Source organism: Procambarus clarkii, chromosome 16 (assembly GCF_040958095.1).
Source record: "Procambarus clarkii isolate CNS0578487 chromosome 16, FALCON_Pclarkii_2.0, whole genome shotgun sequence".
In the NCBI taxonomy this organism is placed as follows: Eukaryota; Metazoa; Arthropoda; class Malacostraca; order Decapoda; family Cambaridae; genus Procambarus; species Procambarus clarkii.
In genome coordinates, this window is record NC_091165.1 from 12,486,036 (window position 1) to 12,503,233 (window position 17,198).

The 17,198-nt window shown below is 38.6% G+C and overlaps 1 protein-coding gene across 18 annotated transcripts in view; it reads right to left on the reverse strand.

Annotated features, from left to right (window-relative positions):
- Positions 1 to 13,812: 13,812 nt before the first annotated feature.
- The window catches only part of LOC123760078 (piggyBac transposable element-derived protein 4-like), a 109,655-nt gene continuing 106,269 nt past the window's right edge, over positions 13,813 to 17,198 (reverse strand). For all 18 annotated transcript variants that reach the window (XR_011228719.1, XR_011228722.1, XR_011228723.1 and 15 more), the window contains one exon: positions 13,813 to 17,044. The gene's annotated coding sequence lies outside the window, so the exon portion shown is untranslated. The remainder of the gene's footprint in view (positions 17,045 to 17,198) is intronic.

Below are 17,198 nucleotides of genomic sequence, written 5' to 3' on the forward strand. Positions count from 1 at the left end.
TCATAGAAAACACCGACCTTACCTAACCTTCTTAGTATGTTAAGATAAGCATCTTATTGCTTCGTAATTACAATTATTACTTAACCTATACCTATAATAGGTTAAGTAATAATTGTAATACCTATACCTATAATAGGTTAAGTAATAATTGTAATTACGCAGCAATAAGATGCTTAACATACTAAGAAGGTTAGGTAAGGTCGGTGTTTTCTATGAAGCTTTTCAAGGTAAACTAAAATATTCACAATAAATTAGTATGTCACATATGCACATGTTTAATAAGTCAATATTGACTATACGAAAGTGCGAGAACGGGTTGCAACACCACCGCTACGCTCCTTGTAACCCTATACCCCACCGTTCACGGGATGGGTATGGGGTGCATAACAAATGACTTGACTAAAACCTTCCCTTACATATAACAAATACGAGCTTAGCATGACCTATGGTGGTACACGGTTCTCACACTATTTATTACAAGCATCACAACTGTTATCTGTTTAGTATGTATTTTACCTCTATAATATTTATTATTTTATTTTATTTGTAAATTTGCCTTTATTTTCATTATTGACAATTTAACAGGTCCATTTATTGTAGCTATGAAATCATACAAAAACAGACACAACCTAAGAATGTGTTTTTGCCTCAAAGAATTAAGGAAATCATTGGTACAGTGAATCGGATCTGTTTCAGTACACCTGTGCTGGCCACATGGTAAAAATATATATTACCCATTACTGAATTATTATTATTTCCCTTTAACAAAATTAAAACATGTATAAAGGTTTGGAATAATATTGGTGTCATGTTCCTTAACTAAAGAAATGGTGGGGTTCAGTCCCTGAGCCCATTATGTGCCTCTGTAATCTTTCCATTACCGGCCACAGGATGGGTATGGGGTGCATAATAAATTAACTAAACTCTGGACGAATTCACCCGAAATCACCCACCGCCGGGTGGGGAAGGGGAGCTTCCTTCAGTCATTTACCGACCCTGGGCGAGTGCTCCCGCCTTCACTTGTGTGTGTGTGTGTATTATATATATATATATATATATATATATATATATATATATATATATATATATATATATATATATATATATATATATATATATATATATATATATGACTGAAAACTCCACACCCCAGAAGTTACTCAAACCCGGGACAGCCAGGAGTACAATGCAACTGGTGTACACTGTACTTTAACCACTCGACCATCCGTGACCGTACAAAAGACGATATTACCCGAGGCTATTTCACCGTCCCGACGGCACTTGGTGGTGGTTGTTGTTATAGATTCAGCTACTCGGAACAAGTTCCAAGTAGCACGGGCTATGGTGAGCCCGTAACTTACCTGGCACAGGAGCGGGGCAAGAAGCACGGGCTATGGTAAGCCCGTAATTTACCTGGCACAGGAGCGGGGCAAGAAGCACGGGCTATGGTGAGCCTCGTGGACGGGAGATGTCTCCACTTGGTGGTAATCTTGGGCATAGTTATTTAATCAAATCACCTCACTTTGTAGGGCCACGTGAGCAACACAAATGCAAACAGGCTTGAATGGCAATCCAAACTCTCGAACCGCACTCTCGACAATTTTTTTTTTTTTTTTTTAAGACCGTATCATTGACCAGGTCACTTAGAGTCCTACCCTGAAGGGCGAGGCGATACCCTGCGGACAACGCCACAAGGGGACACCTTAGAAGGTGTACTGAGCCTTTTCAGGGAAAGGTAGGCCAGAGCTCTTATTTAAGTGTTAGGTATTCCAGATTCCACCTGGGGGAATCATTCTACGACTTCCGTTGGAGGGGAATGAATTTCTCCAGTCCTAGGAGTGTCTCAGGCATTAGGTAGGGCAGTGATTCGGTCCTCACTACGTGGAGAGTCATGGGGAAGTCAAATAGGAAGAGGCAATGGAGGCAGCTTTCAAACGAGGAGGGACGGTGGACCGAGATGCAGCAGACACCGAAGAAAACTGTTATCGAGGCTTCACCAAGTGCTTCTACCAGCAAGACAGCAGACATAATGGACCTAGAGAGGACAGCATCAGTCTCGCACCAGACAGTGTCAGACAATGTACCTCTCTCCACAGCCCAGCCACAGGACAACATTATGAGACAGGAGAGGACACCACCAGTCTCACACCAGCCAGTGTCAGACAATGTACCTCTCTCCACAGCCCAGCCACAGGACAACATTATGAGACAGGAGAGGACACCACCATCTCACACCAGACATCGCCAGACTCTGCACATCTTCCAAAATTCATGATAGTGCAGACAGATCACTTTCCTACGGCATATGGAGTAAAACGGCAATGGAAAAGGAACAACCAGAGCTCAAACTTTCCATCATAGCCAACCTGAAAGGAAAAATAATAATGACATCACGAGACCAACAGACTGCAAATTACTTAGAAAAAGTAAAAGTCCTGCAAGAGAAACGTGTATACTTAGAAAAGCTGGACCCTTCAGAAAGACGCACAAGAGTCGCGCTTTTGGGATACCCAATCGACTTTCCTCTGGATCCAGTACTAGAACACAAGCAAATCCTGAATGCGGAACGATGCCGCACAAAAGTAGACAAAGTAGCGACACGTCAGGTTCTGGTGACCGTCATGGGACATGTGCCGGAAACATTCAGTCTTGGAAATTGGGGAATATACCACCAGAGACCATATATCCCAGAACCCCTGCGCTGCTTCAGGTGTCAGAAATACGGCCGCCATCAATCACGCTGCACTGGACAGGAGAAACGCGGAGTGTGCAGCCTGAGGCATCCAACCAAAGACTGTATAGCCAAGCACAAGGCAAACCAGACCACAACAGCCAAATGTCCAAATTGTGGAGGCAAACATCATGCCTGGAGCACAACCTGCTCTACACGGAAAATTCTAAAATTCTAAAAAAAAAAAAAAAAATTTTTAGAAAAAATTCTAAAACTGTTGGCATTCTTTCTAAGATCAGATATTATGTACCTCGCCCGCCTGGTGACGCTCTATTACTCTCTCATCTATCCTTATCTCAACTATAGTATTTGTGCTTGGGGTTCTACTACCCAAAATCCTTTATGTCCTCTAATTACCCGACACAAAGCTTCTATTAGAACAATATCTAACTCTGGCCCCAGACAGCACTCGGTACCCTTACTCAAATCTCTGAATATGTTAGATATTAAGTTACTGCACATCCTCTCATGTGTACTCTATATATTTAAAACTCTGAATTGTAATGTCAATCTCGACTTTAAAAGCTTCTTAGAAGGTTGTAACAGAACCCATGGGCACCACGCCAGAAACAAATATCTATTTGATATTCCAAGAGTACGACTTGTACAACGAGCGACGTAGCACGAGAATTAAGGTGAGAAAAATGGAACGAGTATGCACATGTTACTGATTTTGTGCGCTTTTGCCGAGTTTAGGCTTTGCTGTTGGGAGTCACGCTAGGCTTTTGGACGTTATATTTATACACACCTGTAGGAAATTTAATTGCGAACACAATGATACCAAAACGAGCGACGTAGCACGAGAATTAAGGTGAGAAAGCTGGAACGAGTATACACATTTTGGTGTCTCCACGCGCTTACCCGCACGCCAAGGCACATGACCCCTATGTCAACCGCGCGCCTGCCCGGAACGCGAAAGTGTTAAGTCACTGCACATCCTCTCATGTGTACTCTATATATTTAAAACTCTAAATTGTAATGGCAATCCCGACTTTAAAAGCTTCTTAGAAGGTTGTAACAGAACCCATGGGCACCACGCCAGAAACAAATATCTATTTGATATTCCAAGAGTACGACTTAATCAAAATAGAAATGCTCTACAAATCAAGGGGCCCAGGATGTGGAATGACCTTCCCAATCATGTCAAAGTGTCAAAGGCTGTACCTCTCTCAACCAGTTTAAGATGAAAACTAAGTACTACCTAATTAACTCCATGTAACCTACCTTACCCCTAAATGTTAACCCATGTCTTACTATTTTCAAACAATGCTCTTTGCTGACCAACTTGTATATTGGCTATTTTCTATCATGTTCCCCCCCCCCCCATTTTTATCTTTTTTTTCAACGCAATTTATACTTTAAGCTCAATTACTATTAAGTTTTAGTCCAAGTGTTTTTCCCCCACCTCACCTTGCCCGAAACGCTATGCGTACTAGTAGCTTTAGGTATTGTATGTACTAGCTCTATCTATAAATCAATCAGAATGTTTGTAACTGCATCTATGTATGTACTTTTCCAAAATGGAATATTATTATTATTATTATATATTAAAAGGTGCAGGCAGCTGAGGCCAGGATAACACACAGACCAGTACTACATACACCAACACCAACGTCTGGAACACTCGTACACAGCCACAACAGAGACCCACTCTCACAGAACAAAACTTCCGGAATCTAACAACTCCAAATCAGAAAGTACACAAAAATGCTGCTGAAATACAACAAAAGCAAAAAAGAAAAAAGCAGTTACTTTCGGAAACAACACAACAAATTTACAGTTTTACCGAGGTCCAGCTGAAAAACATTGTGAAAATCATGGCAGAAACCATTATCAATTGCCTACAGATGACCCAGAACGCCTTACAACAACAGTCTCAAGAAATCACTTGTGTAATAATGGAAAAGATCGTGCAGCAGACCACAGTTACACAAGAAATAGACAGTCTGAGACAAGACGGAGCACAAGAGGACAATCAAGGTGATATGTAGATTCAACAGAGCAGAAGAAGTTGTTAAACACATATGGCAAAATCTTACTGAAGCGACCATACGAGTCATAAATACTCATACTCCGCCCAAGCAAAACAGAAACAAGCAACACTTAGTGGGTCAGTCAGAGGCTTAGGGCCCGCGCAGGAATATCCCTGAAAAAAAAATGACGTGAACATAAGGATTATCAACAACAGTCGGGTAGTCAAGACACCAGACCATTTACATTCACAAAAGCAACTGCAAGAAGCAGTGACCACTCAAGATCAAGAGAATCTTACAACACAAGAGACAGACAATAGCCAATCCAGTGTGATTTGCAACAACACCAACAAAGAAGTATTGAACAGCACAGATGCACAGGTTCGAACAACACAAGAGGCAGGCATGAACAATCAATGCAGCCCAATATGCAGCAACATCAACAACGAAACACTGGATGGCAGAGATGCACAGATTCCGACAACACAAGAAACGGCCACGAGTAATCAATGCAGTCCGATGTGCAGCAATACCAACAGCAAAACGATGGAACACAGTTATGCACATATTCCAGCAATGCAGGGGAATGACCACGAGCAATCAGTGCAGTCCGATTTGCAGCGACACGACTTGCGAGGTGGAGATATAGACATCGATTTCGAAGAGAACTACTAGAACAAGCAACACCAACCGAAACCGTCGTCTGGCCATTACGAATACTGCAGTGGAACATTCAAGGTCTTGGAAATAAAAACCACACACTTCAGGAAGCTGCGATCAATACGAAAGCAGATATAATCGTTTTGGAAGAAACTCTTTTCCCAGCCATGATGTCCTTCAGATTAGCTGATTGATAAAGATTAAGCCACCCAAGAGGTGGCACGGGCATGAATAGCCCGTAAGTGGTGGCCCTTTTGAACCATTACCAGTATCAATAGATGATACTGGAGATCTGTGGAGGTGCGACTGCACCCTGCGTGACGGGAGATGTCTCCCGTGAGATTAGCTGGATATCAGCACTATGTTATACCGTATGAACAGGGGAGACAAAGAGGGTTAATGACCCTAGTCAGCAACACCATACCCAGCAAGAAAATAGACCCAGTTTCATGTGGGGATGGAGTAGAGGTATTAGCAGTAACAGTGAATATGGCTAATATTGAGCTCCTCATTTACAACGTCTACAAGCCCCCTAGACGTAAACTAGAAGCAGAGACAGTGCTTGCCTTGGCCACGCATGAAAATGTAATTATTGCTGGGGATTTTAATGCTCATCATCAAGATTTAGGTGCGACTGGGTCAGCCAATACAGATGGGCGCCATTTAGCTGCAGCTCTGCAAGAAGAACCTGAAATTACACTTCTCAACACTGGGGAACCCACTCACATTCTTGGAGGTTTCCTTGATCTTACATTAATCTCAACAGCACTCAAGCATCAGGCGAAGTGGGAAGTAGACCCGGTGATCACGTGACCACTATGCTACTGTCACAATACTAAACATAGAACGACCTCCTACACCACCTGCACAACCTAGGTGGAATTTAAGAAAGGCCAATTGGAATATATACCAAGAAGAACTTGCAAAATGACATGCAACGTACACGCCACCTGAGGATTTGAACATACACGAGACCTATCTGCAGGAAGCCATTGCAGCTGCTGCAAACAAAGCTATTCTAATCATTATCACAGGAAACACAAAACGAAAGAATTATTGGTTCTATAGTAATGAAGTCAAGAAACAGAACCACAGAGTCAACATCTTCAGACAACATCTAAAGAGAAACTCCACACCAGAAGGAAGAACTCTGCTAAGAGCGGTGATATCTGAAGCAAGACGAGTTTCCAGAGAAGTAAAGGAGGCAAGATGGTTTGAGTGGTGTCAAACTCTAAATGAACATAGTAGTCTTGGCAAGATATGGGGTCAGATTAAAACTATATCAGGTCGACCAGCCCGACCACAGGCATATCTTGAGGTTATCTTGAGATGATTTCGGGGCTTTTTAGTGTCCCCGCGGCCCGGTCCTCGACCAGGCCTCCACCCCCAGGAAGCAGCCCGTAACAGCTGACTAACACCCAGGTACCTATTTTACTGCTAGGTAACAGGGGCATAGGGTGAAAGAAACTCTGCCCATTGTTTCTCGCCGGCGCCTGGGATCGAACCCAGGACCACAGGATCACACGTCCAGCATGCTCTCCGCTCGGCCGACCGGCTCCGGCATGTATTCAACCATTGCAGGAGGCTGAGAGACTCGTTCTCCAATTTGCAGAAAGAACAGCTTCATATCAGCTTCCTGCAATGGTCAGAAGGCAGCAAGAACAATTAAAATAAGAGAGGTTGACAGCCATTCATGGGAGCATAGCTATAAATGACGAATGTGACTGTCCCTTCACCAAACAAGAACTAATCAGAGTAAAAAAAAAAGAGGGTAAGGACACTGCACCAGGTGCTGATAACATTACATACTCAATGGTCCCACATGCAGGTCCTGCTGGAGAACAAGGAATATTGGACGTTATCAATGCATCTTGGCAGCAAGGCAAACTGCCAACCTCTTGGAAGAAAGCAGACATCATTCCGATTCCTAAGCCGAAAGAACCTGGCAATTACAGACCCATTTCATTAACATCATGCATTAGTAAAACTGCAGAACGAATGGTCTTAAATAGGCTACTGTGGAAGACTGGATACCTGCAAAAACACATATTTGGCTTCACTAGAGGAGTAGGTACTGCCAACTGCATAGCAACATTACTAGGAACAGTTATCTCAGGTCCAGCTATAGTGATCTTCCTTGATCTGGAAAAAGCATTCGAACTTGCAAGCCCGCAAGCAATTTTACAACCTTAGTTAAAAAAGGTGTAAAAGGAAATATGCTAGGATGGGCATACTATAGGCAATTTTATTGCTGCTGCTGCTGCTAATATCAGCTGGGAGACTGAATTAGGTAACATAGGGAACATCAACCTAGCAGTACAAACATTTCTTCAGAAAACTCTCAGCCTTTATAACACCTAATGTCCTATGCTAACTAAAGAAGTCACAACTAAAAGGCTAAACAATCCATGGCTTACAAAGGGGATACTTAAACCTATTAATAAAAAACTTGACCTTGAGAAGAAGTATGGGTTAGGATTCGTCTCCAAAGAATTTTCAAAGATTTGCTCATCAATGCTGTCAAAGGTAATTAGCAGAGCCAAAACAAAATACAATGAAAATAAATTCACCCAAATTAAGGGCAACATTAAGAAAACGTGGAAAACTATATCCCGAATATTGGGATCAAAAAAGATTTTGAATAAAAAACCAATACTCCTATCCAATGACGATGGTGTGCTCTCAGCCTCTGACACTGCTATTGAATTCAATAGGTTCTTCTCATCCATTGGGACTTTCCTTGCTCATGATATTCCATCCTCCCCTCCTTGGCCTTACCTTCAGGTGCTTCCGGGGCTTAGTGTCCCCGCGGCCCGGTCGTCGACCAGGCACTCACTAGTGGATTATACATATGTATAATTTCATGTGTATTATACATATATAAAACGCTGAACTGTAATGTCAATCCTGACTTCAAAAGCTTCATTGAAGGTTGTAACAGATCCCATGAGCACCACACCAGAAATAAATTCAGTTTTGATATTCCAAGAGTAGGACTTAATCAAACTAGAAATGCTCTACAAATCATGGGACCCAGAATGTGGAATGACCTTCCTAACCATGTTAAAGACTGTACCTCTCTCAACCAGTAAAAATAATAAAATAAAAATAATATAATAATAAAAATAATAATATAATATATAATAATATAATAAAAACGAAGCACTACCTAATAAATTCCCTGTAACCTACCTTACCCCTCTATTGTCAACCCATGTCTGTTTTCTTAAACAACGCTGTTTGTCGTCCTAATTGTATTTGTGCTGCGTTTTCAGCCATGTTTCCCTCTTTTTTTATCTTTATTTTTTTTCTCAACACATTTTATTCTTTATACTCAATTAGTATTAAGTTTTAGTCATTAATGTTTTTCCTGCCCGAAACGCATTGCATAATAGTGGCTTTAGGCACTGTGTGTACTAGCTCCATCTATAAATCGATCAAATTATGTAAAATCTCTTGTATGTATGTATGTACCTTACCTGAATAAACATTTTATTTTATTTTTATTTTATTTTTAGTATTAAAGACTACCTTACAGGTAACTATCCAGTCTCTGTGCCTAACTCCTGCTAACTCCTCTGATGTTAATGAGATAATCCTTTCCCTTAAAACTAAGTCAAGTGCCCTTGATGAGATACCATCTTCAATTTACAAAAAAGCTTCCAGATTTCTAGCTCCTGCCATTGAATTGCTCTTCAACAAATCACTTGAACTCCAAACCTTTCCGGATATTCTAAAAAAAAAGCGAGAGTAACCCCAGTCCATAAATGTGGCGATCTCACTGATGTCAACAATTACAGACCTATATCAATTCTGCCAACCTTGTCAAAAATATTTGAAAAGCTAATCTACAAGCAGCTTTACTCTTATCTAGCCAAACACAATATACTTAGCTCTTACCAATATGGTTTCAGACCCAATAAAAGCACTAACGATGCACTAATTAGTATGATTAACTTGATACATGCAGCTCTTGATAAAAATGAGTTCCCTGTTGGGTTATTTTTGGACGTACGAAAGGCATTTGACACTGTCAACCACCAAAACCTTCTTAAATTACATCATTATGGAGTCAGAGGTCACTCCCTGCAATACCTTCAGTCTTACCTTACTGACAGGCTCCAGCATGTTTCTGTGAATATTTCCATTTCTCCCACCCTACCCATAAACATTGATGTTCCACAGGGCAGCATACTTGGCCCTCTCCTCTTTCTCATCTACATTAATGACCTTCCAAATGCCTCACAACGCCTCAAACCAATCTTATTTGCTGATGACACAACCTTCATTTTCTCCAGTCCTGACCCTCTTGCTCTAAATGTCACAATGAATACTGAACTAATAAAGTCCATCTTTGGCTAACTGCTAACAAACTCACCCTTAATATTGACAAAATTTTCTATATTTTGTTTGGTAATAAATCCTCAAATGAAATTAATCTCAGAATAAACAATACCCAAATTAGTAACAAAGTTGATGGTAAATTTCTTGGTACCCTCATCGATAACAAGCTGAATTTCCAGGGGACACATTCTAAATATAGCAAAAGAAGTTTCCAAAACTGTTGGCATTCTTTCTAAGATCAGATATTATGTACCTCGCCCTGCCTGGTGACGCTCTATTACTCTCTCATCTATCCTTATCTCAACTATGGTATTTGTGCTTGGGGTTCTACTACCCAAAATCCTTTATGTCCTCTAATTACCCAACACAAAGCTTCTATTAGAACAATATCTAACTCTGGCCCCAGACAGCACTCAGTACCCTTACTCAAATCTCTGAATATGTTAGATATTAAGTTACTGCACATCCTCTCATGTGTACTCTAAATATTTAAAACTCTGAATTGTAATGTCAATCCTGACCTAAAAAGCTTCTTAGAAAGTTGTAAGAGAACCCATGGGCACCACACCAGGAACAAATACCTATTTGATATTCCAAGAGTACGACTTAATCAAACTAGAAATGCTCTACAAATCAAAGGACCCAGAATGTGGAATGACCTTCCAAATCATGTCAAAGGCTGTACCTAGATGAAAACCAAGTACTACCTAATTAACTCCATGTAACCTACCTTACCCCTAAATGTCAACCCATGTCTTACTATTTTTAAACAATGTTGTTTGTTGACCAACTTGTACATTGGCTATTTTCTACCATGTTCCCCCCCTTTTTTTTATCTTTTATTATTTTTTTCAATGCAATTTATACTTTAAGCTCAATTAGTTTAGTTCATTTATTATACACCCCATACCCATCTTATGGGCGGTAGTGGAAAGGGTTACAGAGGCACATAATGGGCTCAGGGACTGAACCCCACAATTCATTTAGCTAAGCAAGTAACAATCTTGATGAACTAGTTACAAAATTCAGTATTAGTCGTCACATCAACAATGGGTTCGAGATCGACCACAAGTACAGTTTCTAAATTAAGCAACTGACATATGTGGAGAGCTAGTGTCACAATTGATATGTTTGTCCTGCACACCGCCCCCCATCCAGTGGGCAGCGGTGGATAGGTTGCAATCACTCTTAGTTACTACCTACAATTAGCAAATATTTGGCTCAATTACTATTAAGTTTTAGTCTAAATGTTTTTTTTTCTCCACACCTCACCTTGCCCGAAACGCTATACGTACTAGTGGCTTTAGGTATTATATGTACTAGCTCTATCTATAAATACAACATTATGTTTGTAAATCAACTATGTATTTACTTTCCTGAATAAAATTTACTCCACTTTAATTTACTTAAATAATTTTAAACAGAGTGGCACGGCATTACACACTTCACTTAATTGATACCACACTGAAAATTTGCTTGGCCTCACTGCGCAAGCTAAAATATATGATGACTTACCTCCAATATGTCTGTGTTGTGGAGCTCGCTGCATATTCCACATCGTTCCGGGATTCTGCAGCAATCATTATGGTGGCTGAAGCGCTGACATCTGTAGCAGCGCATGGGCTATGGATTGTACAGCATTAGACTGAATTGTCCATAGATTCCAACATTGTGTGTTGATGCGAAGTCATTTTATTGTTACAAGGAGCTGTCTTATTTTTACATTGTGCTTACACCTTTCCGCCGTTGTGACATTTGGGCATTCTAAGAATCTGTGTGCATGAACTTCAACCGGGAAATGTTGTACCATCATGTGATTTTTTCCTCTGGTTTCAGTTCAACTAGGTCTTCTGTATTCCTGAGGTTTGTAATTATATCTGGATTAGCTGTGGATATGTTATATCTGCCTCTAATGTCAGGTTTGACTCTAAGATCTGATCCTGGATGATCTTTTTCCAGTGCGGCAATGTAAGCATAGGTGGGACCATCTACTGGTTTTGAAAATGATCCTTGGCATTGGTTTGGGGGCTGCTCTTTGGTTCTGGCTAGCTTCTAAATTGGTTTCTTCAGGCATTTCTTCGGTTCTTCGTTTATTTGCTTTTCTGTTTCCTACCATTTGCCACGGTGGCTCATTGTGAGTAGGATTATCCTGCGATTCATCATTCCTGCCATCTTCAGCAATTTTCCTTGCTCTTGCTACGAGATCACTGTATCCTTCTGACGTTAATAATTTCAGAAGGATGGTCAGAATGTCCATCCTTCATTTCCTGGGAGGGCAGGGGGGGGCATGGTCGTACTGAACTAAATGAGTTGCTGAGGGAGTGATGTGCGTGTGTCCTGTGGAGATCGGAAGGAGGTGCTTTAATTTGGTCTTTTAATTAACTCAAGTTCATTACATCCAGCAGTCGACCCCACAGACGCATTCATAAATTTTTACATGCTGTTCATTCAAAACGCGAATTTTCTCAAATATAAATTAATATTATAATATACAGTATTAGCATATTGTGCATATATAGGCATAGGTTAGGTTAGGTGTTTAGGTTCTGTTGGTGATTATTTGTATATGTAGTATGTGGGTGAAGCATTTACAGCGTTGTGGTTCGAACAAAATTTGTTAATGAAGCACTTGTTACGGAAGTGTTCGAACAAAATCAGTTGCGAGTCGTGTGTAAACCGTTTTTCATTCATAAACGGGGTTTGGCGGGTGCACGGAATCACTTTTCGGTCTTTGTTTGGAGGCAAGGCAAGCAAGGAGTACCGAATCAAATTTTTCGAAGAAATTGAGTTCGAGAACAGAAAAATATGAAAACGGGCATACGAAAACCGAGGTTCCACTGTATTTTTATATATTCTGTACTGTATATTTATATATAAAATATAATATATATATATTAGTATATTTTGGTAGCAGTCGTTCTTGCAAACATATGTTGTTGAATATGACCGAAAGGGTAAGATTAATAATTCTAACACAAATCTTATCAATATTATGTTTTTCTTCACTGTCGATGGTAATTGAAAAACTAACTCTCCAAAATTCATTCTTTACATTATTATTTTTGATCTGACACCTGAACGCGTTTCGTAAGCTTCTTACATTTTCAAAGACTAGTTTACACATAACATACTTCATACTTATACTCGTTTTGGGTGAGGTGATATAGCACAAAAGTTTAGGGTGTGAAACACCCAAATGGAGGTAGTCAATGAAGCAACATGTTACATGTATGTATAGGATAGAGGAGCAAGAGAAAAATTGGTATAGTTAAGTGCAAATCAGCTTGCTCGAATTCAGGAGAGAGAAGTTGAAGAAAGACTAATGGTTCTAAAAGAGCTCGGGTATTACTGTAGCAAGAATATCCTTGAGGTTATCTTGAGATGATTTCGGGGCTTTAGTGTCCCAGCTGCCCGGTCCTCGACCAGGCTTCCACCCCCAGGAAACAGCCCATGACAGCTGACTAACACCCAGGTACCTATTTTACTGCTAGGTAACAGGGGCATAGGATGAAAAAAACTCTGACCATTGTTTCTTGCCGGCGTCCGGGATCGAACCGTGGCTGTCCGCTCGGCCGACCGGCTCCCTATATATTGCTCCACAGCGCATGATTGTCGTTAAAATTGTGTAAAAAGAGCACTTGCGTTTTCTTGCAATGATTTTCGAGGCTTAATATCCCCGCGGCCCGGCCCTCAACCAGGCTTTCTTTTAGTTAAACACCCCCAAGAAGTAGCCCATTGCAGCTGCCTAACTCCCAGGTACCTATTTACTGCTAGGTAACAGCACTGGCTCCAGAGAGAAGACCAAAGCTGCTCGAGTTCAATAGGAAATAGAAAAATGAGGAGGGAGATAAGGGAATAGAGTATATACCATTTATTCATGAAAATGCTGGTGTTGATGAATGGGAAGATCACTCTGGATTAAAAAAAAAACGTAGAGCTAGTAACACTGGGAAAAGGTGGAGGGGACAGGTGTGTACTAAGAGTGTTCAGGAAAATATGAACAATTTCAAGTACTGTACTGTATTTAAAGATACTGTATTAAAAAAAATTATACTTACCTTGTTCTACAAACCACATAACTCTGATGAAAGGCTAAAATAATAATTATTCAACATAATTCTTTATTTTAAACCCAGAGTACAATAGTGTGTGCCAGTACTTCAGCCACTTCATAACTACTAATTTCATCTCTTCATAATTATATTGTATTATTGCAGTAAAAACTACAGCAATATGAACCCCAATGCTAGTCTGTACCACATTACAACCTTAGTCTGCACTGCATTACAACCATAGTCTGCACTGCATTACAACCATAGTCTGCACTGCATTACAACCTTAATTCTGCACTGCATTATAACCTTAGTCTGCACTGCATTATAACCTTAGTCTGCACTGCATTATAACCTTAGTCTGCACTGCATAACAACCTTATAAATATATAGTCTGCACCGCATTACAACCTTATAAATATATAGTCTGCACCGCATTACAATCTTAATTCTGCACTGCATTACAACCTTATAAATATAGTCTGCACCGCATTACAATCTTAATTCTGGACTGCATTACAACCTTAATTTTGCTCCGCATTTCAACCTTATAGCTCCAGTTTTAAATACTAAAACAACATTTCCTCATTATATTAAAACTTGTTCTATAATAATCTCATGGAAAGCATCTTGACAAAACAATAACACACATACAGTACAGAATACAATTTCTCTTTTATACACATTTCAATATCAGCATTATTAAAACTTGTCTGGTGTTTTGCCCAAGCTAGAAACTATACTTTTTTATGGATTTTATTTTGTAATAAATAACATACCATGCAAGTGTACTACAGACTGTATAATCATTATTAATATTTATCAATTAATATTCCACAGAAGAACTTAATTCAAATACTGTACATTTATTTAAGTAGAATGAGGATCAAGCTATCCTTATTAATTTAAGGCCAAGTGATAATGGAATTATTCCAAACAATGTCACCAAATAATACATGTAGTGTACAGTATTAAAGCTTTCAGTAAAATACCATATACTGAAACCATCTTTATAAATTATTTCAAGTCGACCAATAACATCTACCTTATATATTTGAGCTACCAATGAAGTGTTATAATCATTTAAACAATATTAGTATTTTTACAGTTATCAAATACTGTATCAAGAAATTAGTTTGTTAACACCCATGGCTGCATAACACAAAGATAAGTCACAAATTCCACATGCCTACAGTATTTTAAAAATACAATTCACCCATGCTGGCATTATAAAAGTATCAGCTGACACCCTGTCACTGTACACAGAGCTTTGCCAGAATCAACAATCACTTCCAATCATGAAATTGTGAGACGAGATTAGGTTTACCCCTGCGAGTCTTGATTATAGGACTAAGAAAATAAACTGCCAATACAGTACTGTAGTTCAAACTGTACTTACAATTTAATCTGATGGGCCAGATCCTGATGCTATTTACCTGCAGGATCTCAACAGCTCGGAAGACAAATGCCACAATAATCTCAATTAGAAAACAAATATGACATATACTATTACAGCTAAATATAAAATAAAATAAAATAATGAGACCACACTCTCTTTAGATACTTTGCCCACAAACCTGTTATTTCCTCAAATTACTCACAATTAGGCTTAAACTAAAAATTCAACTTGACTTAAAATATAACTTTTAAAATAATTAATTTTAAAAAATCTGTCCTTAGAATTTCTAAAAAAATTAAGAAAAATACAAGGATAATTAAGAAATTTGTAAAATTGAATATTGTGAATGAGGTACAGCATTACTAAAGAAAACCAGTCAAGATTTCTTTCCTCTTAATTTTACATTAGATGATAACCTGATATATGAACATATATGGGAATGCACTAATATGACAAGTACATTGATCACACTTCACCTATACTGTGTGTTCTTAACTGGCTTCCATTTACATATATTGTACAGGTATATATTAGAAGAGGCTGAGAGGCAACATATACAGTGCACTAATTAATAATTTTAGTGACTATTTAATTTGTATTTATGATAAAAATGTAGGTTATACAAGTCTGATACCATAACCAAATACAAAATTTAATGCATCAAAATTTTATGAAATAATTAAAAATGAGAATCAACTGATTATAATATCGGTTACTTTAATAAGAAGTCATTGGCACCATACTATAAGAGGAGCTCATGCAGTTCATATTTCTGTGTCATCTACTATTATTACTTCAAGAAAATGGTAACAACAAACATTTATCAAATGACATCAAGTTAGAGGAAAAAAATATGTCAATTTCAGATATAGAAAATATGCATGATAAAGTAAATGAGAAATGCCTTAGTTTTTAAAGTGACTATTTTGTCATGCAAGTAATGAAGACTGTACTGTATATACAACCATCATATGTACGGCACAAACTAATTCTAACTGGTTTCATAACACTTGGCTAAGTGCACATTACACAATTTCTATTCATTTATACTGATTTAGTGAACTTTTAACCTTGGAATTTGAAGAGTACTTTCTTCATTCTTTCTTGGCATTGTGTAAAAATGAGACAAGAATTAAGACAAATCAAAGACGGTATAGACCAAAAAATGCACATGTACATTTCCCCAAACCCATCCTCTTCCAATTCCACATCTATTTACACACATATTTCACAAGACGTATGTTGCTAATGATACACATCACAAAAAATGTACTGTATATAAACATGCCTTAGTATAATCTCCTATGATGAATTTAATTTCTTTACTTTTGTGAAGTGACACCCCTTTCTTTAGCAGATATCAATATTCACCCTCATAACAAAACTTCTAAAATGATAACCAAGCAAATTATTCATAAAAAAAATTGTTTGAACTGAGGTGAAGTATTTGTTAATATACATTTAATAAAAAATACTTTATTGGATTTCTTAAAATTACTGGCAATAATGTTAAATTACCTCTGTGTAAATTTAATAAAATATTGCATACCTTCATGCTTATTTTCCTCTGTAATCAGTAAAATGAGAGCAGACCAAGTAACCAAGACAAAATAATAACGTTCACCTTGTGGTTAAGAAAATTAACAATAAAGACATAAGTTAATAGATTAGGTCTCCTTGTAAAAAAATAAAAAAAAAAATCTATAATATTATTCTTGATATATTAAAGGCATTCTATTTATTAACAAATATTGAACTACAAAAATACAATTGATGGTAAAGCCTAAAGGATGTGGCAGATGCTCTTCTCTCGGAAAGGATTGGCCCTGGGGTTTCTGGCTGGGTGGCACAAATAATCATCCTTCTGATGTTCACGCACATATTCCTGCAACACACAAGAGAGTACTGCTTTATATACACTCTTAATGTGCTATAGTAACTTAATTTGAATGTACATTTTAGTAAAACAAGTAAATTGCTACACTTAAGTACACAGCACCTATGTAGTAGTCAGCTGAACAAGTAGGCCTCTCTCACTC